This window comes from Lactuca serriola, chromosome 5, assembly GCF_051521515.1.
Source record: "Lactuca serriola cultivar US96UC23 chromosome 5, Lser_US96UC23_V15, whole genome shotgun sequence".
In the NCBI taxonomy this organism is placed as follows: domain Eukaryota; kingdom Viridiplantae; phylum Streptophyta; class Magnoliopsida; order Asterales; family Asteraceae; genus Lactuca; species Lactuca serriola.
In genome coordinates, this window is record NC_136412.1 from 294824826 (window position 1) to 294849125 (window position 24300).

General features: G+C 31.3%; 1 long non-coding RNA gene across 1 annotated transcript; it reads right to left on the reverse strand.

Annotated features, from left to right (window-relative positions):
• Window positions 1-22381: 22381 nt before the first annotated feature.
• LOC145051716 (uncharacterized) lies at window positions 22382-23056 on the reverse strand. The gene is made up of 2 exons (XR_013683784.1): window positions 22971-23056; window positions 22382-22725 (listed from the first exon to the last, which is right to left on the reverse strand). It is a non-coding gene; the product is annotated as an uncharacterized LOC145051716 (long non-coding RNA).
• Between the last annotated feature and the right edge of the window lie 1244 nt (window positions 23057-24300).

Consider the following 24300-nt stretch of genomic DNA (forward strand, 5'->3'; position numbering starts at 1 on the left):
TGGTTACATTTGACATTTTTCATTTAATTACTTTACCGGTTTATATAAAACATAATTTTAATATCTCAGACAAAATTTAAGTAATATGATTGAGAAACATAAACATCATAAAAATTAATATATATATATATATATATATATATATATATATATATATATATATATATATATTCCTATTCTAATAAAAAAAATAGTTTTATTCTCATTTTGACATTTGTTACGATATTAGACCTCATAATTAATTTATATTTTATTTTTCTTTTCCCATGTGTCCCCATATTATGTTTCCTAAGACTGGAAGGAGTGAGAGGGAAACTTCCATCACTTTTGGTGGGTCATACCCCTCTTTCCCTTAATCTTCTTTCCCTTACCTAAAAGCTAAGGAATGGGTGGGAAGCTCTTCCCTCAGGTTCCCCAACCTCTTCCCGCACCCACAGTGCGGTGTGCTTAAGTGGGGGAACCGTTCCCGCAGGTTCTCCGCAATCCACTCCGTCCGGCCTAATTAATGCATGTCACTTGTCTATTGATTATCCATTTCAAATTTCAAATTTTAAATTTTCCAATCTAATTACATTAAATTAATAACATTAGAATATAAATTAAAATTAAATTAATACAAATTATAAAGTGATATAATTTTACATATTTATTTAAATCAATGATTATAATTTTATATAACTAAAAAAATCTCTTAATTAATAATTTATTTAAAATAAGTGATTAATAATTTTGAGTTTTTTTAGTAATAAAATTTAATTAAATTTGTAACCGTGCTTCATACGAGTCATAAACTAGTATATATATATATATATATATATATATATATATATATATATATATATATATATATATATATATATATATATATACTAGCCGTCTACCCGCGCAAAGCGGCGGGCGGCGAATAATTTGATCTCTTTAAAGTTAAAACCATTTTGCATTCACTTCGAGAAATGAATATTAAATGACATCTATTTTTCAAGAGCATTACCATACCATATTAAGGGGGTGTTTGGCTAAGCTTTTCTAAAACAACTTATTAGGTTCCACATCACTATAAGTTAAAAAAGTGTTTGGATTAAAATAACTTATTCCGGTGGGGAACCTCTAATACGTGATTTTTTCATAAGTTACCTTACACTTACTTATTAACTTATAAGCTAATAAACTAATATACAATAAGCTTTTTTGCCAAACACCCCCTAAATGGTTATTACTTCCATTTATACATACCCAAACCACTTGTACTGTTTATCGTCCTCTTTTTTTTCGTTTTCCTTAATTCTTTTATTAATTTAATGTCTTACTAAGTAAAATGCTAAAATATATAAATAATAGTTTATAAAAATAAACCTTTAGAATATCAGGTGTTGTGATTCAAAAGTCGATAAATAGGCATTTGAGAAGGCCAAAATACTCAGGTGTCAATTTGTTCATTGTGATTTTAAACCAAGTTTGGTCACAAATTAAAACATTTTCAACGACGGTATGTAATTCAAGGATTAATATTGATTTAGGTTCTCGAAACCTTAAAATATTGAACAAAATCTATATAAAACTTTATAATAAGGACAATAATCATCGTAATCAGGAAGTCCATGTGATGAAACTTGATATTATAAGGACCAATGATGAAAAAGGTTTTATTTTTAGACTAAACAAGATGAAAAATATACAAACTATCTTAATCATGTCAAATCTTGTGTTTAACCGTTCTTTATTGCAAAAGTAAGATGCCAAAATATACAAACTAATGATAATACAATGCTCTAACTGGCCCTCTTGGTTGAGTTCTTAGAACTTGCAAAGCCAACACAATAAAGAAACATAGTAAAAACCTTTTTAGGAACAAACCTGATATAATAAAGCCTTCACCCAATATATTTATAAGATAAAAATACAAAAAGTTAAAAATAATTAAATCAATTACAAGTAAGGATTAAAATAAAAACCTATTAAGAAAGAGCCATCTGCAGTAGAGATATTTGAATCAACATGTATTTTCTGATGGTTTCAAATTTTGAATTATCCGAAATTCAGGGAAGAAGATAGAATTTGTTGAGAAATATAAGGATTCAAAACACAGGTTAAAATTTAATATTATTTTATTGATGACTATTTGTACTATCAGCTTAATGATTTGAACGTCTTAAAAAATAATATTATTATATTTAATCTATTTTTAAAAATAGTGGGATTTCTTTTATAAGATAGTATATATATATATATATATATATATATATATATATATATATATATATATATATATATATATATATATATATATATGACATTTTTCATTTAATTACGGAATCAAAGTTTTATTTAAAATAAAGTTTCTAATTCAAAAGCCACTTTATGCATTTTTTATAAGTTCTTAGCTTTTGTATTTCATTTTATTTTACATATTTAAAAAACATATAACTATTTATCCGAATACTTTGAAAAATACTACATATCACTGGGCGTGTTTGGCAAAAGTAGCTGTTAGCTGGAAGCGTGTAGCGGTTAGCTGGTAGCGTGTAGTTGGTAGCTGGTAGCGGGAAGCTGTAGCTTTTATTTGTTATATGAATGTTTGGCAAAAGTAGCTGGAAACTTTTGAAATATATAAAATTACATAAAAGGACAATTGATTAAAAATAAAAATATATATATAAATACATTTTTAAGGGTAATTATGGAAATTGATTTCAAAAGCTCCGGAGCGTTTTGTTAAAACTAAAAGTTAAACGCTCGTACTGCCAAACGAAGCTTTTTGTTTAAACTGGAACGTTTTGTCAAAAACTAAAAGCTAGAAGCTCTCAAACGCTTCCAAAAACTCCGCGCCAAACACGCCTCAATGTTTTTAAGTAGTAATGCGGTATTGTTTTAAGTTTATCTTCTTATAAGAATTCAAATATCATAGTTATATATTCAACTACACGTTAAGATGTATCCATATCTATTATAAGTAACTATTTTTTTGGTTTCACACGGTTAGAGACAATGGAAAAAGAGCTCTTTTGGAAACAGATACAAAAATACCCACAATTCATGAATCACCAACATACGCTTTTCATAAATGTTGAGTGGGATGAAAAGTATACGAAAACGACCAGATAACAAATGTGTTTTTTTAGTGTGTAAACTCTCTAGTATTAGATTTTCCACGTGGACATGTAAATCAAATCAAATAAGTAATAAAGTAAATGTAAAAGATTGATTAAACGTTGTGGAAACATGAATATAACTTTCAAAAAAATATATATAAGAGCATTTCATCCCTTCACTAAAAAGTTATTTTTACACTATAAATCACGTTTCAACTCTACATTATACCTAACACTATATATAATGTTGGATTTTAATATAATATATAGTGTTGGATTTTAGTATAACACTAAATATAGTATTGAATAAAGAACAATATGCCTAGAAAAAAAATTTAGTATTAAATATACTGTAATGGGTTGGAGGACTTTAATGTTTACACCATCTTTGACACTATAATTATAATTATAGGTATATTGTAAAAAAATAATATTAAAGGTTGAAGATGGCTTAAGAAATATAAATCAAGAATTTATGATGAACAAATATAATTTAGATGAATGGATCAAAGTTGTAACGATCGAGATCCTACATAGGATCGTTTTTGGGTTTGAAAACATTTATTTTTTCGTTCAAAAAACTTCAAAATATTAATCATAAGTCACGACGTAAAATGATAGACGGTAAATTGGTAAAGGGTAAAAGACATAAAATGATAAAAAAAAACTTTCATTTGTAAAAAAAATTTTAAAAAAAAATAAAAAAATAAATCAAGAGAAGATAGGATCGAATCGGATCTCAATCCTACGATCCTACCTGCGATTCTAACCAAAATACGACTCGTTTACGATCCAACTTGTTTTTCATACCTATGATCGTACGATCCAACGGCGGACTTACCTGGTTGGTAGGGGTAGCACGTGCTACCCCTGAACTATTTAATATAAGTGCTATTTTTTTTACTTACCATGCATATAAATAAAGTGATGATGCAACTTAGCCTAATAAGCCCATATATTATTGGTAAATACTTTAGCCCAAGTAATGTAAATAGCCCAACCAATGTAAATGAAGAGGGTTTGGACGGTGTTTGTTTTGTTACCAAAGAAGGAAAAAAAAAATAGCATCTTTTTTTGGTTCGTCTGCCCCTCCTTGACGACGAGTCGATGACTTTGTTTTGGCAAACTCACTCACGGAATCATCATCTTGCTAGCAAGAATAGAAACAAGTAATATTTACTTTTTTACTTAATGTATTAATGTATATAACTTCGTAAGTTGCTTTAATTATAATAATGCATTCTAATTTAGCTTTTGTAATAACAAATAACTAATATAAAATATAATAAATATTTCTATAAAATAGAATAAAATTTGTATTGATCAGCAAACAAACTTGGTCTCTTACTAAAATAATTAATTGTTTTGACTGGCTATGTATCTTTTAAATGAGCCAATTTGGCCCATTAAAGTTATGTTTATTCCGATCTTTTATCTTTTATATATAATAAATAAATAATTTTAAAATATTTGTCATTTTTAACTATAGATTTATTTTTTCCATCATCCAGAATGTATCTGATTTAGGAAAGCTCACATTCTCAACAAAATGGGAAAAAAATGATAAATGTTTATTTTTATAAAACGGAAAATAAAAACAATTTTTTCTTCCAAATGTCGAGAAAATTTAAACAAATCTTCTCATAATTATATTAGTCATTTTGCAAAAAGAATATTTTTAATAATGTTTTTTTAAAGATTCACACTTTTATTTAAAAACATATTAATTGTTATAATATATAACGTAATATTTATTTGTCTCAAATTCAAATATATCTTTTAAATTTTATGATTTATGACCATATTTTTATTATTTTGTAAAATATTTTTTTATTACTTAAAATGAATATTAATTCTTCATCTTCAATTGGATCCTATTGGAAAATATTATTTAAAAAATTCTTAATGTTAGTTATTATTTAATATTTTTAATCAACGGTTATAATATATAAGCACCTAACATAGTATAAATATATAACTTTACAAGATAGTATATAATATCTTTAATTAAAGTATCACAAGAAAATTTTATGTGAAATTCAATATATATTACAATCTTGATTTTAGATATGAAATCAAATTAACTAGTTTTAAGTTTTTTATTACTTATTGCTTTTTTTTTTTTTTAAGTAAAATGTTGCAGGTGACTTGGGTGTGTTGTTTGGTTTTTCAGATGCAAAATATATGTAGTCTGCAGACCATATCTATAGATTTCTACAGTAGAAAAGATGAACCAAACGTATGCAATTTGAAAGAATATCAATGTATATTTTTAACGTGTATAAACTTAAAAGAGTTTTACGATATTTTTATGACTTTGTTATAAATAGTTAATAATTCCAAATCAAATTTTATGTATTATTGTATAACAAATGAAAATAAAAAAAATACAAATTACCATATAAATATGATAAAAACCAATAAGCTTTGATCACAAAGTTTATACATAAATATTGTAATTAGAGATGAAAGCATTTAATACATAAAATAAATGGAAATAAAATTTGATTTTAAAATAAAATTTTTAAAAAATTTCATTTTAGTTGAATTCAACTAAATCAATTAAAAACTAATCATAAATAATTTTTCCAAGAAATGGATGATGTTGCATTAAGTGTTTTTTTGTAAAATTTGGTACAAAAATATAAGACAATATTATGATTATTTTCATACCTATATAAAACATTATAACGGCCATTATTGTAATTAAATATTTATTTATAAATTTGTCACAAAGGTCATGGTTGTGTCGTCAAACCCTTTTTTCTTGAAGTACTGTAACTTATTTTTTCAAATTGTTTATCATAGATAAAGTTAGAATAAATATAAGTTTTAATTAAAAAAAAATAAAGATATATGTGTTTTTTAGGCTAGATGATGTCTGAATAAGTTAGAAGATTCTAGCGTACATCTGTGCCAAGAAAAGGACGCACATATCTTTTTAGGTTTGCAGTTTTCTGAAAAACAAACAGTCTGCAAAGTTTAATGTATGTGTGTAGTCTGCACGACGCAGACAATAGAGGTCAATAAGATATGTACAAAAACAAATAAACAAACACCACCTTTCACTAACTAGTTATCTTGTTTTGTTTTTGTGATGACCAAACAATCAACTTCAATTTATTATTTAGTAAGGTTTTCGTTTGAGTTTTTACAAATCACTAATATAAGTTAAATAAATTGTGCATTGTGTTTCAATATACCATATCAGAAAAAAGGGTTTAGAGGTATATCCTAGTTTTGAATGTTCCGTCTAGAGAGTTGATTTTGTAAGTGTTTGACTGTGTGTTAGGGTCAGACCCAATGATTAGATAATTATCAAAGCTAATATGCATTAAACCATCATTAATTGTTACCATGAATTGATTGAGCGTTGAAATAAGATCTCAGTCAGGATAGACTTACCTAGACAGCTTGGCTAACTTGACAGTTGAGCTTCCTAAAGTGTAGTCAGCTTACACTCGTGACTAAAAGACTCTCTGTTTGTGTAGAACTAATACACATCATCTAAATTAGTATTTATGTAACATTAATCATTATTGTAGGTACCTCTGTGAGATCATAAGCATGAGAGTTTTGTATAAGCTTTTAGAAGAGACCTGGGAGTTTGTGAAACAACTAAGGTGTGTCTTAGTTGTTCTCAATGTATCTAGAAATTGGTTTCGATAAACTATTAATTTCAAAGTGGTATCGTGTGTCTTGGTATTGTGTGATTGCAAAGTCAAGAATCAACAACTAGTATTAGAGTAGTTTTTAGAACCCTCAAAAATATATGTTATTATTTGCAATCAAGATCATCATTTCTTCATCGAGTTTTTTCCAATCAAACTCCTCTAATAAATTTATGTTTTCAAAGTATAATGTGGCTCAATAAAGTTCATGTAGTTCTTGAAATAATGCACTACATTATGTTGGAAGTCGTTATAAAAGGAACATTTCATCCAACAAGAAAATTATTAAAGGTGAAGTTGTAATCAAAATGATCAAAACTACAATAAGCTAGTGGTCAGAAGATGACAAAAGAAAATCAGTCTTTATGTTAGATCCAAAGCATCAATATGTAAATCCCTTCATACAATGTGTATCGTCTGGTAGAAAATTGCAACTCGACAAAGAGATGTTGAATACTATTAAGGCTGATAAAAAAACAACCTTAACCACATGAGTATTTATTTTCTTATAACGTTGAATCACCAACTCACACCATTAATCCCTTTAATTTTATGGTTAATGATTTGAAGAAATTCAAGATTTACAAACCTAAATCTGTTCTAGTTACGAGTTACTTGATTAATTGAATCGGATCTAAGAACATCATGTAGATGTTTTCAAGAATAGCGAGAATATAAAAAACATGGATCTTCAGAGTATGTTTGGAAACCTAAAAAATTATGAACAGTTAAATACATAAATGTATACAAATGTTAGAGATATGAAATATACACCTTGAAACTAATTTGTTGCATTGATGTCAGAAGTAAGAAGATTATGGGAAGATTCTGTAGGCAAAAGATAAACTCAAGTTGACAATGAATATGTTGTGGAAGATTAAGAGTCGTTTGATTTTTAGAGCAATCAACTCAAGTTACATATATAATTAAACAATACAACAGTTTCAAAAATAAAGTAAAAGAAGCAAAGCTGATTAAAGAAAATTTGAAGTTGGCCAATAATATTTCTAGTTGGCAAATAAAAACTAAAGAAAACCTCAAGTAATTCTAATGTGGAGAAGTTAGGCACTTTGCAAAGTACTGCAAAGCATAGAAGACGCGGCTAACAAAAGACTTATATGAAGTTAGATATAAACGATTAGTTGTTTTTTTAAAAGACAAAACATGGGTTAAAGAGTACTACCGGAAGAGGAAGATAATTAGGAGGGAAAGATGTCATACGAGATGATGATAATATTGATAAGTCTATTTTATGAATGTACTAAATTGTCATAAATCTGTTGAATTGATGTATAATTGTCCAAGAATGGCATTACTTTGGTGATTTGTTGAACTTCATATGCAGGTCAAATATATCGTACTAAAAGTGGGCGGAACCTGCAAGTAAAATGAATTGCTAAAGGAATGAAGAAAAGTTGTTGGGAAAATTGACCACACTTCAATATTTTGGTCATATATCAAGTTTTGGATCTCCGATTGACATGAGTAAAGAAGTTCTGGAAACTAGACAAGATTTGCTACAACTTTCGTGTTTTGCGTTTCTGCTAGTTATGTCATTTTGATCACCAAAAGTTGCATGGAAGGTGAAGGACGCATCTAGGCGTCTAAGACGTCCGCTAGGACGTCCAAGTCAAACAATCAACATATGGGCAAATTTCGGAGTAGAAAAGAAGAGGAGGACTCGGTCGGCATCTTACTTAGCGTCTAAGACGTCCCCTAGGATGTCTAGGCATTTTAGGGTGTCTCGTGTTGGAACAGTGCGTTTCGGAAAGCATAAGAATCAAGGAAGGACTTCCTAGAATGCGTCTAAGACGTCCCCTAAAATGTCCAACGTTTTTGGCCAATTTTTAGTGTATTTCAAGGACATCAGAAGGCATGAAAAGATGTACAAAGAACGCCTAGGAGTTATACACGACGTCTAAGACGTCTCCTAGGACGTCCAACGTCCCACATCGCCAGGTTTCATTATTTTCTGCCAAATAATATAAATTGGGACTTATGCATTCATTTTTAAGGTTCTTCCTCCGATTTTCAGATTTTTTCCTGCATTTTTGAGGCTTCCAAAACCCTTGGAAACATTTGGAAACACAAATTTATTCTATTTCAATTCGGATTCAAGGCAAGATTCAATTCAATTCATCATCAAGCAACATTTGAAGATCATTCAACCGGTGATTCTCATCAATTCTAGTAATTTTCAGAAACAATTACTCATTCCCCAAGGTTTATTTGTTTTGTATTTTGATAATCATTAGGCTATAATTGTTGGATGATTTTAAGTTTGTTTATGAATTCTATTATGCATTTTATTTATATCTTCCAAGTTAGTATTTTTATGAACTCAATGGAAGGCTAAATCATTAGGGTTACTTCCGGGGATGTTTAAGACTTTTGGATGAACACACTTGATTATTACTTGATTCTAGTTAATTTCAATTGTTGTTTTATGCTTCATGTGATGATCTTTGGTAATGATAATTGAAGTTGGATTGTATGAATTTGTTGATGTTATAATCAAGATAGTCTATTGTCAATTCATCATTTGTTCCAAGTTCAATTAGTTTAAGAACAAAGACAAGTGATTGAATTAACATATATTATTCCAACTTATGATATTGAATCTTAATGCGGTAATAGGTAGTTGTAAGACATTTTATTTCTAGTTCACTAATTGTTCCTAATCCATTTAGACATAAAGGAGTAAGACAACTAGTTGAATAAACACCTAGTGTGCCCAAAACTATGTGTTACAAGCTAATAAACCCTAATTGCATCTAAGTAATTGAATTAGGATTCTAGGGAAGAAAGTATGTAAATCTAAACGGTCCATAACTGAATTGGGAATACTCTAGTTTTCTCATTGAGATTTTTGTTTTAATTAATAAATTTCCAAGCTTTTGTTTGATTTTTTCTTTAATCTTTTTCGTGACAATTGCTAGTAATACATTTCTTTTTATTGATTACTTTGACTCAAAGTTTAACCACGAACTCCTCGTGGATTCAACCCGACTTACCCTTCCACTACTTAGGTTAGTTGGTTTATTTTTGACCGAGACAACGACCTCGATCAAAATTTGGCGCTGTTAAAGACAAAAGAGTAATCTATGTCTCATGGAAAAAAGAGTGAACAATTAGGACACAATAGTGTGAGCATGTTTGAAGTTAATCTTATTCAAGCTATTAAAGACATGTCAACAACAAACTGGGATCCTTCCTCTATGTATCAAGTTTTAAGGTTTGTAATTTTATTTTGATTTTTTTGAACGATGATGAACATAGACACAGACACACATACATACATACATACATACATACATACATACATACATACATACATACATACATACATACACTTTCTCTCTCTAATATACTCATAAACTACTCCCGAATCCACATATGTCCTAGAAGGGATTTGAACCCTCAACCTTATGGGGGAGGACATCTCAGCATACTGCTAGGCAAAAGGATTTTTGGTTGGGATTTTACTTTGACAATGAAAAGGTAAAATTTTTTGATTATTTGAGTTTTGATCTCCAAACATCAGATCAAGATAAGGTCAAAATAAACAAAATTATGATAAACAATTATTAAAGTTTAACCTCAAATTGATAGAACTTCCAAATATGATAATCATATTCGACGTTAATAATTTACTTAATAAGTTTCTCATAAGTGAAAGGGATGAAGTTATTAACGACTCTAAAAACATAACTAACCATAAAAATGGACCTTCTCACACATTAGAGTTGGAAAATTATAAGTGAACAATTCTCTTCTCTATGAAGTTGGTGAAAGTTTTCAAGAAGTTGTTGATAAGCTTAAATAGGTTATAGAAAATCCATGTTTTTCAAATGCATAAGAACTAATACAACATTATCATCATATATTTGTTAAACATGTTGAATCAAAAGATCAAGAGCTATAATAAACAAACACTATGTTACAAATATTATTGGAAGTACATAACCCGTTAACACTATTACTTCTATTGATCAATATGTCAAAAACACTTTTAAAGAGTGCTTAAAAGGATCATAAATGCTTTGTGATGCATATTATGATAGAAAAACTTCAAATTTTAAATAATAAGGTCATTGAAAATCATGTTGCTTCATCAACCCCAATGTAAGCTAATGAAGTTGCTCAAGCTAACCACCTTATTCGCCAGGAGCACACAGAGAACACAATACTCGCTCAATGTCTGTAATGATAATATCGAAAACTCATCAGTCATCAAAAGCCACATCTGTAAAAGAACATTAGATAGTTAAAAAAAAAAAAAAAAACTTAAGCTACTTAGACGGTTGAGATACTTCAATAGTTTCAAAGGTTAAAAGCAACAACAAATGTAAAAAATAAAATGTTATAATTATGATCAAAAAACATCAAGCCTTAAGTAGTTCTCATGAGAAAGAATCTAAAAGAAAAGATAATATAAAATTAGGAGATGGAAAGTGGATTAAGAAAGTATGTAAAAGTAACAACTTACCATTAGAATGTTACAAAATATTTACAACACTTAAGACTACATTATTCAAACCCATTTAAAAAGGGAACTAATTTTATTCACTGAATATTTTTATTGATCCGTTGATAAATTAATTTATGGAAAATTATACCCTTAAACCTATTTTAATATTAGTTTAGGATATTGAGGAAAGAGAAATTCAAATGGTTACCACTACATGACCCATCGATTACATCAATTTGTAGTCTGAATCTCAGAAAAAGTTTGCCCCTTCTATTTATTCATCTTATCATATAATATTCTACATAATCAATAAAATATCAATTAACTTAATCTCTGATGCTCCAGGATCTCCAACCGCTTTTAACTTCTTCTATCGTTAGTTGATAACTGTTATTTGTTTCAAATTTATCAACTATAGATATTTGGAGTCTTTCAACAATGATTATTCACTTCGAAAGCATGCCTAGATGCTCAAGTTCATACTACTGTTTCTTTTCTTTTTACAATTACAAACACTGTTCTACATACCCGACACCATTAAATTGCACAAAGACATCTCGTGTGTTCACTTTTTTCTTAGCTTCTTGTTTGTCCCTAAATCAAACCCTAAACGTGATTATCCATGTGTTTCACATCTTCTCTCACACCGTTATAGTTGAAGGTGACAGTTTGTATCAATTGAATACACTTCAAGCATAATTAAAAGAGAACAAACTAACTAAACCAAATAAAGAACAGAAAAAGTAAAGAACACGAATTAATCAAAAAGATGTCTTTCACCAAGAAAGGGGTTGTTCTCATCAAGATAAAGATTGTCACAAATACTAGTATATCCTTTTAATAAAGGGATTGTATCTAATATATAATAAGAACTGATCCTTATCACCAAGATATCGGATCTGCTATTTATTATATTCATATCAATATAACTATCTAATATACAAAGATTACATAAGATCACTATATAGACGCTGACACTAATAAGGTCTTGAGGCGCTGGCGCTGATGCTGATGTTCGCTTTAGCTCTGGTAGTCAGCATGTAGAGTGTTTGACTCATAAGATCATAAGGTGCGACCTTACATAAGAAAATAAATGTAACTATATATGTTTTTTACTATTTGAAATATCATGATTGATGCATATAGAGGTTTGGCCTATTTGTTGAATTTCTCATGGTCGACGTGTCCATGGGCGTGATTTTGTTGTAGTTGATTTGTGATTGTTCCAGTGAACTATGGAATTAATTGATGAGTTATGTGATGAAGAAATGAGATAATATTGAATTGTTAGCGAGCATGGTTGATGTAACATCTCAAAAATCATAAAAATTTATTTTTTTTAAAAACAACCTGTTCTATCCATAAAGTGTTTACAAGCCTTTGCTTCCAAAGTATTATTCAAAATTAGAGTATCCCAATATCCGATGTCATAAAAACAAGAAGATGTGCACGATCACGCCTTCGCTTTCCCACGATCATCAGAAGTACCTGAAAAAATAAGCTAAAACTGTAAGCCAAAGCTTAGTGAGATTCCCCAAAATACTAACACACAACATATACCAACATATATTGGATCCACAACTAACAGACTGGATTACCCCTGAGCCCACAGTATGATTTTGGCTTGCCTTTCGGGCCCACAACTTATATCTAGCCTGCTCCCGAGCCCACAACATAAGTTTGGCTTGCCCTTCAGGACCACATCTTATGTCTAGCTTCCTCCCGGTTTTGTTAGCTACTACACAAAACAGTACTACCTCAACATATCCATACTATGTTAACATATACATAACAGATAAACATATATCCAACAAACAGATAATCTATGACCAGTCAATAGACAAACATGAAGATCTAACTATCACTACTGCATAGCAACATCCTATATATCAGGACACGGATCTAACAGATCACTATAACATGGCAAACATCCTCTATACCAGGATACATAACCCAGTGGTCCGACATTGGTACCTTTGACCCACAAGTACAGTGAGGAAAACTCACCTCTCAATCTAAAAAGATCGCTGAACAGGATACAACTCCGAATATCAGCTCTACCGGTCACCTATCCATCAAATAGTGACCAATTCTCAATTACAACTCAAACTACCCAAAATACCCCTATGTCAAACTTTATCAAAGTCAACGGTCAAAGTCACAGTCAATCCACACTCAAAAGTACCACAATTCACTAGCTACGTCGTGACCTAATAAGTCTAAAACAGTCGAGGAATGCCATCCTCACGTCGTGACACCCCTTGTGCTTATGTCATGAGAACGCTTTGATCAGAAGTTCTTAATGAAGCTCTTAATCTCTTTTGGACAAGCAACCAAATCCTCCATAGTGTCTTATTTACTCCAGAACATCATAAAAATCATGGCTTATTGGACATGCATGCCTAATGCATGTCCCAAAAACTAGTTAGGGCACAAAAGGGAAAATGACACCAAATCTCATGCAAGAGTCATAAAACTCAACCATCTTCCGGATCTAGCAACTATATTACTCAAGGGACACTAGACATTAATAAAGTTGGCAACTTTATGGATTCCAACCTCTACATCATCTTGAAAATTTAAGGTTTTAGCATAAAAATATAGATCTAGGCTAATGGACTCATAAAACAATGAACTTGAAACTCACAAAAGGTCCAGAGGATGTGTAAATGCTTGGTGGTGAGACTTGAATGCATAAATGATGGACTACATGCTCTTCCTCTTCTTCTCCTTGGCTAAAATCACCACAAATGATGGAGGCTAAGAGTGGGCTAACCCTAGCCCTCACTTCCTTTAAATACAAAAATAAAACCCTCAAAATAAGGGTTTCCTCTCAAGGAGTTCTCATATCGTGATCCAATATGTGCTCACGTCGTGAGCCCAAAAATGATGTGCCTACTTAATAAATTCCTCATGACATGAGATACATTCCTCACGTCGTGAGTAGGGTTAAATCCTTTGAAAAATTTAAACTTGAAAATTTCTCTCCTGAACTGAATGTTACAATTCTCCCCCATTTAAACTAGACGTTGTCCTCGAACTCCGCTGCTACAAATAACTTTGGGATATGTTCTCGCATCTCTGCCTCGGGCCATTCAGACAATCCTCCCCGACACCCGATCCGAACTAAAACTCGGCTCATTCAAGTGACTACCTTCCCATACTATAATTAACCCAATCTTAGCAAAACTTACGTAACCCGACCAATAATGAATCGTTGACCCACTAACTTTTACCACAGATGGAAAACCGTCACAATTCTGCCCAAAATCTGGAAATCCAATACATCGACTAACTCTTAAGAAAGCAAAACTATTTCAGAACACAACCAATACGACTTCATTTTACAATCTGATTCGTACGGAACCCTTCCGACCCCGAGTTACCTTGTTGGTACCACTGGGAAACAGAACCCCTAACTATTCACTGTTGTTGAACCCTTCATTCAGAAACAAGGTGACTCCCAACACGAGTCTTAACTAGATAACCGCTATAGAGAAACACACCAAAATATTCCACAACTTCCAAGCTATAAGACCTAACTTCTAGTGAGAACCACACAACGGGGGCCTCTCCAAAACTATAACCACCAAAACAACCCCATAAATATGCTCCCTGAGACTGAGAACCCATCAATTCTAAACTTCAGAACCCATACTCCAGGACTGATATTCACCCATTCGTTGATCCTACCCCTTTCCCTTAACTATGAGCACCACCAAACATGCAGAACGAATACTCAAAACACATCAATCGCGAATTTCAACTATTCCCAAATCCAGAAGTTGTACCAAAAACCTTAAATACACCCTTGACTCCCTAACATGTCATTACCAACCCACTGCTCCCACGAGTAAAGATGATCAATCCAAAAAATTTCATGTTGTATCCAAATCCTCGTCAGCTCAGGTGTACCCCTACCTGGAAAATTACTCAAGACATTCACAATGAAATTTCTAGATCATGTGCACGCTTCCTCTTTCCTCGACGCACTCCCACATCAAGATCTCTCTCTCTCTCTCTCTCTCTCTCTAGTCGTCTCAACAGTCTCTTCCACATCACTAAAGGATGCAACTCGCTCGCTGAATTTGACAACCAGCCTGTCATTGATTTGACCAACCATACTAGAAAATTCTTCCAATAAAACTAGTGATACCTCAGTGACAACCAACCGCGTAACCCTGTGCCACCAACACCAATATCGAAGGGCTCTGCTTCTCGCCCATGCACCAACATCCTATTAAACAAAACCAAAATATCATCACATAACCAAAATATCATCGCCACTTCATCACACTTTACCCATACTACAAAATTTTGCACGTAATTCCTCTACTAGCCCCTTAGAATCTTCGTGACTTTCCTCTATTCGAGTACGGATCATGTGCTTCCAGTAGTACATGCCCAATACTATCTTCCACACCTATCCATACTTTCCTCAAGAATCTTACTGAATCTTCTAAGTCATCTCCTTATAATGATACTCCTAAAACCCGCTAAACGGTGTCGCAACTACACTAAGGCACTTCCTAGGCTCTCTTAGGATCCTCACCTCACCCTGATATCAACTGCTAAAAAACTCCTATTAATGTCAGCTAACCACTTCATGAATATAATTACATGCAACAAAAATTAAATAATTTTTTCGACTAAAAGATCCAACCCTACAACGGTTGGACACAAACGAGAGTTGCGCAATAGGGTCGAATCAATCATTCTAAAATTATTTAACCTTTGTAGGATGTAACTTAATATATTCATTTAATAGTTAACTTACATCAATATGAGTCCCGCAAATCATAAAGCAAGCAACATTTGAGCAATGAAACCGACTGACACTAAGATATCAAAAGAATCATGCAGATCCTTACACGTAAGTCTTGACCATTAGGCCCAATCATCTAGGATATACATATATCCTATATCTACTCTCTCAAGAGTGGCTAATCATTTCCCATGTTGGTATGTTGTAACTGTACTCACTCATGGAACTTCGACCAACCCTGCAGCCACTCGCGCTTGCTAATCATACATAGCACCAAATTCTATAGACAGTCGAATACTTTATTCCACTCTAAGCCCACAAACAAACGAGGAAAAGGATATAAAGCTAAATCAAACATTCTCGAGCTATAAAATCTTAGTTATGTACAACCTGATACATACACTAAATAGCTACAGTAATGATGTCAATTCCATCTAACATACAAGAGATTCTTCTAGGCTATCAGGCATCATAACTCAGGCATTTCTAACATGGAATTCCTGAAGATCCTTAGCCTATAATCTAGCATGCATTTTGTTCACAATTATCATAAACAAATATTAGTGTGGGTATCTTGGGGTACTCTTTCTTGCTTCGGCTGACCGTACACATCTTATCCTTCTTTGGTTACCTTGGTAACAATTTTGAAAATAATTTGAATCAATTTTTGAAAACAATTTTTAAAACTTTTACAGATCCTTAGCTTGAGACTGGATTCACATAAATGCTCATCCAATTTCACTCAAACCGGGGCTCTGATACCAAGTTGAAACATCTCAAAAATCATAAAAATTAAATTTTTTCAAAAACAACCCATTCCATCCATAAAGTGTTTACAAATCCATTGTTTCCAAAGAATTATTCAAAATCAGAGTATACCAAGATCCGATGTCATAAAAACAGGAAGATGTGCACGATCACGCCTTCATTTTCCTACAATCATCAGAAGTACCTAGAATAATAAACTGAAACTGTACGCCAAAGCATAGTGAGATCCCCCAAAGTACCAACACACAACATATAACAATATATATTGGGTCCACAACTAACAGGCTGGATTACCCCTGAGCCCACAATATGAGTCTGGTTTGCCTTTCAAGCCCACAACTCATATCTGGCTTGCTTCCAAGCCCACATCATAAGTTTGGCTTGCCCTTCAGGCCCACAACTTATATATGGTTTGCTCCCGGGATTGTTGGCTACCGCACAAAGCAATACTACCTCAACCCAACCATACTATGTCGATACAAACATAACAGATAAACATATATCCATCAAACAGATAATCATATGACTAATTAACAGACAAATAGACATATTTAACTATCACTACCATATATCAACATCCTATATACCAGGACACAGATCAAACATATCACTACAACATAGCAACATCCTCTATACCAGGATACATAATCCAATGGGTCAACATTGGTGCCTTCGACCCACACGTACAGTGAGGAAAACTCACCTCTCAGTATGAAAAGATCGCTAAACAGGACATAACTCTAAGTATCAACTGTACCGGTTACTTATCCATCAAATAGTGACCAATTCTCAATTACAACTCAAAATACCCAAAATACCCCTATGCCAAACTTGGTCAAAGTCAACGGTCAAAGTCAAAGTCAATCCAAACTCAAAAGTCCCACAATTCATTAGTCACTTCGTGATCCCTAATGGTCAGTTCGTGACCTAATAAGTCCAAAACAGTCGAGGAAGGCCATCCTCACGTCATGACACCCCTTGTGCTCGCGTCGTGAGAATGCTCTGATTAGAAGTTCTTAATGAAGCTTGTAATCTCTTTTGGCCAAGCAACGAAATCCTTTATACTATCTTATTTACTCCAGAACGTCATCAAATCATGGCTTGTTGGACATGCATGCCCAATGCATGTCCCAAACACTAGTTAGGGCACAAAAAGGGAAAAATGACACCAAATCTCACGCAAGAGTCATAAAACTCAACCATCTTCCAGATATAGCAACTATATTACTCAAGGGACACTAGAGATCCATAAAGTTGGCAACTTTATGGATTCCAACCTCTACATCATCTTGAAAATGAAGGTTTTAACATAAAAATCTAGATCTAGGCTAATGGACTCATAAAGCAATGAATTTGAAAGGTCTAGAGGATGTGCAAATGCTTTGTGGTGAGACTTGAATGCAGAAATGATGGACTAGATGCTCTTCCTCTTCTTCTACTTGTCTAAAATCACCACAAAGGAGCTTCAAGATCAAATATGGAGGAAAGGGTTTCCAGGGGGCAAGGAGGTGATGGAGGCTGAGGGTGGGCTAACCCTAGCCCTCACTTCCTTTAAATATAGAAATAAAACCCCCTACAATTAGGGTTTCCTCTTAGGAATTTCTCACGTTGTGAGCCAATATTTGCTCACGTTGTGAGTCCAAAAATGATGCGCGTACTCATTAAATTCCTCACAGCGTGACATACATTCCTCACATCGTGAGTATGGTTAAATCCTTTGAAAATTTAATCTTGACAACTGCTCACCTGAACTGAATGTTACAGTTGATGTTATATCAATAACATCGAGACTGTTAACGGGATTGATAATCCTGATAACATCATCATTTCCTTTTTCGGTTCTCAATCCTATAGGGAAGTAGGAAAACGCAAAGATGAAGATGCAGGCACACAACGACTGAAGAATAAGATTGTGTGCGTTTTTTTGGGGAAAATGTGAGAATATATGATTTAGATGTTTCTCTCTTTAGTATCATAAACTAAAAATTAAAGAAGCTAAAGGGTATAATTTTCCATGAATTATATTTTCAGTGGATGAACAGAAATGTGATGTGGTAAAATTAACTCCCATTTCAAAATGGGACCCTAAAGGAAATTAATCATCTTATGACATATTACTACAAGGACATAATCATATTTGGTACTTAGATAGTGGTTGCTCCAAACAAATGACTAGATGAAAATTATATTAGGTGATTATGTAAACGAAGATGGACCTCGATCACATTTGGAGATGACAAAAAAAAAAGATAAAAGGGCACAAAATTCTTAGATGCATATCAGTAAAATTCACAAAGGTCTCGTATGTCAAAGGACTAAAGCCAACCTAATATCCATCCGCTAACTATGTAATGTCCACTGTGGAGTCCATTATTGATGTTAACAAAACAATTCTTTTTATTGCTAACAATGGCGAATCTAGAACAAAATAGCACGTGGTTCCTACTTAAGTGAATGCAAAAAAAAAAAACCAAAGAGTCAACTCTATGTATAACAGATTGGGTCGAGTCGAACGAACAAAAAAACAACCGGTTTGTAAAAACTCGAGTTCAACCGGACCAATAGAATAGTTAAAAACTGGTAAAATCAGTCTACTTAACACTAAAACCTGATTTTTGCAACAAAAAAATAACTACTTTGCACGACCGAGTCTCTTTTCTTTTAAAAAAGTTCATTTGCAACAACCATTTTATACGACCAACAATATGAGAAGAGTTGTTTGCTTTTTTTAATTTCCTAATAACCATTCATAATTTATTTTTATAACATCAAACAGCTTCAGCTCTTTTTTTTTTTATCTCCGATGTCTGATAGGTTTTGAAAGTAATAACCATTTGCTTTGAAATCTGAGTATCAGTTTTCCATTATTTTTTTATTTTTTTATTTTCTTATTTTGTCAAATGTTATTAAGTAGGTCCTAATTATTTTTAAGATAATTCATATTATTTTTTCTATTCAAATTTTATATAAATTAAAAAAATTACATGGGCCTTGCTTGTAAGTGGCTTCGCCTCGTGATAAAGAAATCAAGATATCTGCATACTCGATAAGTTCTTTATAGATAAATTAATGAATATGTGTTTCTTTGTAACATCCTTAAATTATTAAGATTTAGGATGTTTGGATAATTAATGAAATAATTTTGAGCTCAAGAAAGTTGCTACTACCTACGTTCCAATTTGATAGTCCATTTTTGAAATCTTTTTTCTTCAATTTTGACCTTATATATTTTTGCTTTTGATAAATAATACTTGATGCAAAATATATGAATGAATTGTATTTTAAATATTTTTTCAATGTTATAAGTTTTATCAAATAATATATAACACAAATAAAAATATATACGGTCAAAGTTGAAGAAAAAAGACTTGAAAATTCAAAAGTGGACTATTAATTTGGAATAAAAGGAATATAATATATCAAGTCTCCCCATGAGTGTATTCCCCAGACATCCCCCGAAGTATGGACATGTTCTTTTCTTCGCATATGATCTTAGGTCTATAACGAAGCAACAAAAGCATTTATGTCCTCCACAAATACTTTGACGAGCACAAATTGCATCACTTAGTAATATATACCCTAGACTGTTTCATTTTGTATTTATTAAATTCCAACATGTTATGATCGACTGCTCGAACGACCATGACTTGTATTTTGTTCGTAAATTTTAGTATTTAATTATTCAAACATAATTTCTCTATATATAAGCTACGTACAATAATACTTCTACGCAATTGCTAACATAACACGTACTTCGATAAATCATGGTTAAGTAGCATCTTAAACAAAATCGTTCAATCGTATAGAAACACTTGCGGTAAGTCGTAATTTCTTTATTTAGGTACTGAAATATAATATTTATGAAGGATGTATGCTTTGGTAATTTCCGCAAAATTAATAAGTTAATTTCATTGGCTAAATCTAATTATGAACATATTTTGTACTTTTCTAAAACTTTAAAATCACATAAATACTTTGATATTGTGAAAAACAAAAGCAATCGGAAAGTACCCTCGGTTTCAGCCCAATTATCCTTTATAACCACGAAGCCCACAAACACTAAATTTAAAGCCAATGGAAAAAAAAATATTTAGCCCATATAGTTTTAATACCATATCTAATGATTAATTTTGTTTTTGATCATCTATAATTTAGCCCATATAATTTCAAAGCTTCCAATTACATAACCAAAAGTCCAAAACTATATTATTCTCCGCTTACAACAACCAAATGTTAATGTGTTCATAAAAATCAAACAAAAAATCGTTTTTTACTCGCACTATAAATTCAAGAATTGTGAATATTGAATATAATATATACTAGGTTACAACCCGTGGAAACCACGGGTAAAAGAGTTATAACGATATAAGTAAAGTAAGATGATAATTTGAGAAATAAACAAAAGTAAATTCCCATATTTTTCATTTTCTCCTCTATTGGATCTAGAAATATAGCATATATTAAGAGTGCACCTAAATTCCACATATAAATCCCCCCTCAAATTTTGCAACCAAGTTTAGTAACTCAATAGTAAACATTGCACTAGGAGCATCCAAGTTAAGATTTGATAAATTCCACATTATATGTGTCGCGATTTAGAACCGGTGAAAAAAGTTAAAATTCTTCGTTTAAAACTAAATTATTGATATTTAAACAATCTTAATACTAAAATTAACAATTTGCATTTTTGTGCTACTGTTGTAAACAATTAAATACATATAATTTACACAATCTACCCTTTTACTTTAATGAGATTGCAAGAAATAACAAAACAGTTATCTTTTTTTCTGATACAAGCATATACTTTAAATTTATTAATAACATCAATGTTAACTTTTACCATAATGACATCTAGTCAAAATATTTTACTCTATTACCAATTTGTAACCGGCAATGTACTTAATACTCAATGGCTATAATGTCTAAGTACTTACAATAATTTACAGAGAACAAAAATATGGATTTTTTTAGTGGTCAGCAAAAACCTATAGCCAATCAAATCATGCAGCAACATTTTATGAATGGTACTCTTAGTTCAACTAATAAAGAGGGTATTTTAGTCCAACCAAATAATTATTTTTAACCAAATATGTAACAATATAAGTGAGTTTGACCAAAATGCTCTGTTCATCCAAAAAGCTAGGAAACCACATCAAGTTAAGTCTAAATCTCTTTTTCATGTATTTTTATTTTATGACCAAAATACCTTTAGCCTTCAAAATACTCGAGACACATTCCCAATATTTCTGACACTCTTTTCAAGTATGGAGAGCTTTAAAGAGAAATGATTGGCTTTTAAATAGTTTTTATCTTGCTTTAAGTATGTGAGAACCCTTTGTAGAAGGATCTAGTGAGACACCAACTTGATGATGAAAAAAAATATTAAAATTAAGATGTGGGCATTTTCACAAACATTCACTTAGGTATTTTCACAAATAGACTATGTGCATTACAATAGTCCAAAAGACTAACTACAATAATCATGAAAATTTCCAAATAAATGGGTATTTTATGGTGGGATAGCCAATGGTAGAATCGTTTTTATCTTGCTTTTATTGTGTGAGATCAAAACCCTTGATAGAAGGATCTAGTGAGACACTAACTTAACAATAAAAAATATTAAAACTAAAATACGTATAACAATATTTACATATACATACGTCAGTGACATAAACTTTCAAGCATACAATTTTTGTTTCAACAAACATTCACTTAGGCATTTTCACAAACAGGTTATGTGCATTGCAGGTACCATCATCTAAATTACAAACCATTAGTTGCAAAAATCATGAAAGGAACAAATATCAACTTACCATTAACCAATTGAATGAAATTGTTTAAACCAAAAATGGTATAAAGACTATCACGAGGGTAAATCTCCAACCATGACACTCAAAACGACGGCAAAAAGTAGAGAACATGTCGCCACTTCAATACGGATGTAAACCTATGAAATATGTTCTTCAAAAAAAAGTATTTCTCAAAAAATCTATACAAAATCTCAAAAGACTCATTTGTAGATCAAAATGGGAAGCAAAAACAATTTCCTAATGAGAAATCTTAAAACAAACACCCATAACAAACTTCACAAAAAAGTCACGTTATTTCGTATAATCGATGGCATAAATCCTCCTTTCACCAAAATAAAACAAATTCATGAAATCTAAAGATTTAGTTCAAATAGAAAAAAAATTTGGAAAACATACCAAGTGAACCCTAATCTTGTATCTTGTGGCCGACAAGTCAACTGCTATTGGCATATGGCGTGAGATCATAGACACAATCAAAAAATTGGATCAATAGATATACATATAGATATACAGAACATATAGATATACAGTAAAACCGGGTTAATTAAAAAAAAAATATCAAATTTTAAATATTAAGAATTTTTTAAAATAAAATTTCAAAATAAATAAACATATTCAACTAATGAATAAATAGAATTATTAAATTTATTATCATATTCAATGTATTTTAATATATCTTATATATTTTTTTAAGATTCTTTGCATTTATTATCACATTAAATATATTTAATACTTTACATATATAAATTTAGTATTATGTGGCATGTTAATTGATTTAATTCAAAAAAACCACAAAATGACATGTGGATTTAAATTTAATCAAAAAATTTACAAAGTTACATGTGACAAATTTAATGAGAAAATGACATTTGGCAAAATGATCTTTATTTATTATGATAGATTAATTCAAAAAAACCACAAAATGACATGTGGTTTTAAATTTAATCAAAAAATTTACAAAATTACATGTAGCAAATTTAATGAGAAAATGACATTTGGCAAAATGATCTTCATTTATTAGGATAGATGATAATAGATTTGAGTGAATAGTTGTTCATCGTGATTTTAACACATGTTAATGGTAATTCAAATTTAAAATATTGAATAACTGATCACCACCGAATCCTCATCTTCAACAACTCTCTTATCCATAACTGATCACCACCACTGCTACCTGTTCTCAACTGAAAGAATCATGAAGGAGGGGAGATGGTGGTATTGAAGATGACCAGCGTAAAGTTTTGTTGAAAGAGAGAGCTTTTTAAAAACCTAATCACATTTGATGTACAATTTCCAGAGCAAAACTTATTCGACTCTCGTTCTTAGGAGTCTCTATTATAGAGAGAAACAGGGAGATAAAAAGGAAGTTATAAATTGATTTTGCGGATGATTTAGTGTTGATTTACAGGGATTCCCCCCTTTGAACTTTGGATTTGATTTGAGCATGGAGAGGAGGAAATCGAATTGTAGGGCTAGGGCAGAAAGGAAAAAGGGGTAATATCGAAAATTCACTTAGATATTATTTGCAGGATAAATCGATTAGGAGGGACTACTAGAATGACACGTGGCAAAATTGTTCTTATTTATTAGATTAGGTGATTGCTGTTATTTTTTTTATTATTATTTTGGACATGTAAAGCTAACCCAAACAATCAAAAAACCAATCTACCAAAAATCACTATATTAGATCCCTCAAAACAATTTTCCCCATACTAACTTATTTCAC